The sequence below is a fragment of the Meriones unguiculatus genome, chromosome 5, assembly GCF_030254825.1.
Source record: "Meriones unguiculatus strain TT.TT164.6M chromosome 5, Bangor_MerUng_6.1, whole genome shotgun sequence".
NCBI classification, from domain to species: Eukaryota; Metazoa; Chordata; class Mammalia; order Rodentia; family Muridae; genus Meriones; species Meriones unguiculatus.
Genome location: NC_083353.1, coordinates 108,156,392 through 108,162,857, shown reverse-complemented (window position 1 = coordinate 108,162,857; position 6,466 = coordinate 108,156,392).

Genomic DNA, 6,466 nt, shown 5'->3' with positions numbered 1-6,466 from the left:
AGAGAGAGAGAGAGAGGATGGTAGCTCGGCATGATGGTTAACGGATGTCATACTGAGATACTCGAGGGAACAGCCGCTCCCTGGGCACTGTTTAAATCTGTTAAAAGTCTCTGTTGGTGTTAACAATAAACCCTTTAAGTCTATTTTGTAAACGTTCTTGATTGATGCTCATTTTCCTCTAAATAAACACAGACACTGGGGATGAGGTGCTTGAACTTCCTAATTAGCAGCTGCTGGACTTTCCCCCTAAACGCGAGGAGCAAAAAGGCCAAGAGCCAACCTCACTAACCTCAAGCCAGCAACATCCTTAGGGAACGCTCCATAGACCCCGGGACAGCTACATAGAGGTGGTAGCTGATGCCCTGGCTTCTAAAGGCACCACCCCCGCCAGGCTGCTTTAAACAGTCCGAGCTATCATTTTTGCTATCAAAAACTTTGATGAACTCTGGATGACCCTGTACCATTGCTGCCTAGGCCACAGAAGAAGCTCTTCTCCGAGTGGAGAGACTATTGTCTGGATACTACTGGACTACTGTCAAAGTTGTGATTGGTCCCCATGCATAAGCCCTACTGGCTGTGATTGGTGCTAAGAGGTTGTTGGTCCAAAAAAGTGGCTACGATTGGTTCAAATACCCTCCTTGTGCTGTGTAGCTAGGCCACTTAGGCTCGCCACTAAAGTCCAGGAAAAGGCTTTTCTGTTTATTGCTCTTATTCGCTTTCCCTTCCTTAGTATTCTCCTTCCTTCCTTCCTTCCTTCCTTCCTTCCTTCCTTCCTTCCTTCCTTCCTTCCTTCCTCCCTCCCTCCCTTCCTTCCTTCCTTCTTTCCGTTCTTTCCTTTCTTTCTCTCTTATCTATTTATCTATTTATCCATTTATTTACTCATTTATTTTCCCGTTTTCAGTAGTATGGGCTTAGTGACACCGAGAAAGAAGCAGCAGCGACTGGAAAGTGCCGCGGGCAAAGCTCACGGTGGCACAGGCAGCCAAGCAGCCCGGGCAGCGGTGGCCAGCAGTAGGGATGCAAGCTGTGAAAGCAGCAAGGACAATCTGACGGCTCAAGTAGCTGCCAGACCTTGGAGGTTGTCTCCAGGTTGGCGCCCGACAGGTTGAGGGGCTCTGCAGGACAGCCAGCTTTCTCAGCTCTAGCCCTGACTTCCGGCGATGCCACTCCCTTTGTGGACTCCACAGCCCCACTGCGGATCCGGATTCTATCATGCCTGGGCTCACGCCTGAGTGACCCGGTCCCTACTGTGCCTGGCTTCCTGCTCCTGGATGGCCCATTGAGTCCTATAGACAGTGGGCAGTCCCGCTCACACCCGGCTCCCAAATAGAGCCCCGGAAGAGGCAGATGCTGAACAGTTCAAGACGTGTAAAAGCATAAGCAAAACCAAAACCAAAAAGGAGGTAGAAGAAGAGAGAGCTGATGAAAGAGTAGAGAGTCGAGAATGAGGAGAGTATTTGGAGTGAAAGAGCCAGCGAGGAGAGGAGAACAGGAGTGGGTGGTAAATAAAAAAAAAAAAAAAAAAAAAAAGTAAATATTTGTATGAACATGTCACAGTGAAACTAGGGGTTTGTATGCTAACTAAAATAAATAGCAAAAAGCTGTGAGGAGCCAGAGGACCAGAAGAGTCCAGAAAGCTGTTGTCTTTAGGGCCAAGAGTCTCAGAGCCAACGGCAGAGGGCCAAGGGCCAAGGGGCCTCAATACCGGAGGCCTGCACCGTGAGGGTAGTGCTGAAGGCTCTCACGTTTGAGGATGCTCCACCTGCCTGTGACCAGGGCTCACTGCTGCTAAAAACTGGCCAGCATTTGAATTGCTCTAGCCAGACCACCACTTCACTTTCTCCAGATTAAGCAAAAGATCTTCAGATAGCTGACTGGGGCAGGAGGCCGGCGTTGAGCCATCTTGGGGCTGTATCATGGGTTTAAGGGCTGACTCCAGCTACGTTATAAAACTGTCTCAAAATCCAAACCCAATACCATACAGAAAACAAAACAAAACAAAAAAAAACCCAGCAAACCCCCCAAAGACTAAATGTTCTATTAACATTTTCCTTCTTTCTAGCTAATTGTCTTTCTTGTTCCATTGATCTTCAGTTACCATCTGGGCCCCACGACCACCATGGTTAACTAGACAGAACCTTCCTATCCTGTGATAAGTATTATCTTACTTCCTACCCTTTAGTTTCTCTTTACATTTCCCCAGTTGCCCTCTAATCCCCTTGTCCACTCCCAGACCAGTGACCCTATAAGGCAGTGGCTCTCAACCTTCCTAATGCTGCGACCCTTTAACACAGTTCCTCACGATGTGGTGACCTCCAACCACAAAATTATTTTTGTTGCTACTTCATAATGCAATTCTGCTACTATTACGAGTTGTAATGTCAGCACCCAGTACACTCAGCATATCTGATATTCGACCCTTGTGAAAGAGTCAGTCAACCCCCAAAGGGGTCTCAACCCATTGGACAGGAAATATGTTACATACCTATAAAAAATAAATAGTAAAATTTACATTAATTGAATAGTTTGTTGAACTGATGAGTAATAAATTTTAAAATCGTCATGACGTTTGAGTTTCTGGAGCTAGCCTAGAGCCATTGCGAGAACCTTGCTATGGATAATAGTGCTCTTTCAGAATCTGAAGACTTGGACATGATTTGGTAGATGCCCTAACGTAGCCCCTGAATTCATTGCTTTAGCAATTTTCATCTAAATCCAAGGAGAATTGGAAATAACCTAAATACCCAACAAAGGAGGTTAATAAATGATGGAACTTCACTGCGGTGAAATTTTATGCAACCTGCTAAGTCATTAAACTTACATAGAATCAAAATAGTGTTTTGGATGGTGTCTAGTAGAGATGTGCAAAACAAGGTGAATTTAGACAAATTCGCATATGTGCATTATGTATTCAAAGTGCATTTCATGGGCTCTGCTCTCCTATAATTCTTGAATCAGGCCTAGATGTTGGGGTGCATGATAGGGCATGAAACAGCACGGCATTATGAGGAACAGGAGGCTCAGCACAAAGAACACTGAACTGGATATTGGCAGATGTAAACCATGAGTCCTGGCAGCAGGCTGTCAGGAGGGTTTTAGTCTGTGGGTTTGAGGTATGCAAATCAGGTTTAACAGCACTGGAATGGACTCAAGGGTGGGGGTCAAGCGAATTCTGAGAAAGTTTATGTGTCTGCTCTCAGAGAGATTGGCCTTAGCTTTCTTTAACTGTGCCTTTATCTGGTGTTAGTGTCAGGGCAATGCTGGCTCTGCAGAACGCCTTTTCTATTTTATGGGACTGTTTGTGGAAGGTTGGTATTAGCTCTTCTCTAAAGGTTTGGTAGGATTTGGCGATGAATCCCTCTGGCCCTGGAGGTTTCTTCCTGGGAGACTTTTCATTACTGTTTCACCCTTGTTGATTGTAATGGATCTGTTGAAGTTGTTTATGCTGTTTTGGTTTTATTCTATTAGGTCATAGGTGTCTAGGCATTCCTCCATTTCTTTCTTTTCTTTTCTTTTTTTTTTCCTAAGTTTGAGGGGATAAATGTTTTCAAAAAACTCCCCAATGAATCTCTGTATTTTACTGAAATTTGTACTAACTCTCTGTTACCTCCAACTTTATAAGTTTCAGTGTTCTCTTTTTTTTAATTCTGGTTTGGCTAAGGGCTCACCAATCTTGTTTATTTTAAATGACCAACATTTTGCTTGATTCTATGCACTTCTTATGAAGTCTTCATTTTATTAATTTTTTCCCATATCCTCATTATTTCCTGCCCTCTTCTGCCTTTGGGTCACTCTTGTTTCTCCAGGACCTAGAAGTATACTGTTAGGTCACTTATTTGAGCTTTTCTGAATGTTTGTTTACTTGTTGATTTTTTGAGACAGGGATTCTCTGTGTAGCCCCAGCTTTTCTGAAACTTGCTCTGTTGACCAGGCTGGCCTCCAACTCAGAGATCTGTACAATGTAAGCACTCATAGCTATAAACTTTCCTCTTAGGACTCCCTTAGCTGGATCTGAGAGGTTCTGGGGAGTTGTGCTTCCATGTCTGTTTGCTTTTTAGGAACTTTTTACTTCTATCCATGATATTTCTAATGACTCATTGGTCCTTGAAGAGTGTAATGTTCAGTCTGTATTTGTTAGTATAATTTCTGCAGTTTTCCTTGCCATTGATTTCTAGTTTTTTGTACTATTATCTTACAGGACACAGGAGATTATATTGATTCTTTTGTACTTTATATGACATAATTTGTGATATAGAACGAAGCATTTTTTAGAGAAGGTTCCAGGGAATGCTGAAAAGAATGTATGTTCTGTTTCTTTTGGGTAAAATATTCTGTATGTAGCCATACAATCTATGGTACAGTTTAACTCTGAAGTTCCTTCACTGATTTGCAGTTTGGATGACTTTTTAGGGATGAGAGTGAGGTACTGAAATTATTCATCATATGGAACCAAATTTTTGTGAGTTATTATATACATTAGTTTTTGTTTTGAGAAATCAGAAGCTCCAATGCTTAGGGCTTACACATTTGCAGTTGTATTTCTTCCTGATGAGTTGTTCCCTTTATAAATATGGAGCTAAGAGGGAAATAGCAGGATATAGGAGTTTTGAAGGGGGAAGTGGGAAAATGGAGTGGGTCTTTAATTAGGGAGAGAGAAAGGATAAGAATAAAAAAGTAGAGCGAGGGAATAGAAATGAATAACACTGATGACATTTGAAAAGGCCATAAGGAGCCAGGAGTGATGGTATACAGCAGAAATCCCAGCACTCGGGGAGGCAGAGGCAGAGGCAGAGGCCGAGGCAGAGGCAGAGGCAGAGGCAGAGGCAGAGGCAGAGGCAGAGGCAGAGGCAGAGGCAGAGGCAGAGGCAGAGGCAGAGGCAGAGGCAGAGGCAGAGGCAGGCAGATCTTTGTGAGTTTGAGGCTATCCTGGTCTACAAAGCAAGTCTAGGACAGCCAAGGCTACACAGAAAAACCCTATCTCAAAAAGAAAAAAAGAAGAAAGAAAAGAAAGGCCATAGGGAATTCTTTTATATTTATGTAAAATTGCATATATATATTACATTCATATATTTATATCATATCATATATTATGTTATATGATATGATTACATAATATATAATATTTATATATTAGGTTAGATTATATATTACATATAATTATAATATGTTATCTATTATACAATATTACATAAATTTAATGCACAATATATATTTTATATGCATTGACATATAATACATTACTTATCATATTAATAGTATGCTTAATATATAAGATGCTCTATTATATTATATATATATTTGAATGAAGTTACTCCACTTAGAGTGATTATGCTTCCCCCAAGAGTCATAGACTTATCTAACCCTAGTACCAGGCACAACAAACCTCCTTTTAAGTTGTTGGTTATGAAAGTAAGAGACCCCAAAACAATACAGGCCATTACTTTACTTTTAGTTACCTCCCTGAGGTTGAGAGTAAGTCCATCGCTGAAGACACCGTATAATTTGGACACAGGCCGCAGAGGATTTCAGCTGGCTCTGACTTGAAAGCCTCATCCTTCAAGACAAGCTTTCGTATTACTGAACGGTGTTATTCAAGCCTCCAATGGAAGGAAGCTGTGATGCCTACAATAGAAACTAAACTAATGACCAGAATGGCAAAACATCCCAAAGGGCACAATACTGGCACTCTAGTCATTTGTCTAATTGGACTTAAACCTCCCTCAGCAGGGGAGAAATCATGCCCAGTACTGGAAACACAGCCAACTTCCTTCACTGGTTTTAGTGCTATCATGGATCTTGGAGGAGAATCCACTGCCGCCACTTCTTAAACCAGTATAATTCCTAATAGCATTCTAAATACTCACCTTTAAACCTACAGATATGTGCAGCTTTCACCCATAGTTTTAAAAGCTTCTCTTTGCCGCAGACAGAGACTATTATAAAAAGCTGCAACTGATCAAAATGCAGAGAACTAACTATGAGGTGCCCAGCCACTGCTCATACATACACGACATAAGCCCTATTCCTAGGGTTTGCTGAACATTGTGGGATAGGGGGTGTAAGCATTATGAAAGCCAGAGGACCAGGGAGTCGGCTATGAGACCATGTCTTCTATATATAGCATGGAAGCTAACCCACGAAATCTTAAAAATATGACTACATAAACAAGACCTGAACAACGACAACAGCAGTTGACATGCCAACATACATGGAGGAAATCTCATGATACTGCACCCCCAGATGAAAAGCCACAGGGAAGAGGGAGAAGCAGTCTTTCCTGGATGGGAGATCTAACACCAAGTGGTCAAGCCTGAAAACACATACATGTAAGCAACACAAAACAGTCTCCGCAACTTACACAGGAATTTATTTCACTAAAGGGGTTATACATTTGAGAGGGATAACAGGGGGCCACAGGAGTGAAAAAGGTTGCTGGAGAAATGATGTAATTGAATTTTAATTAAAA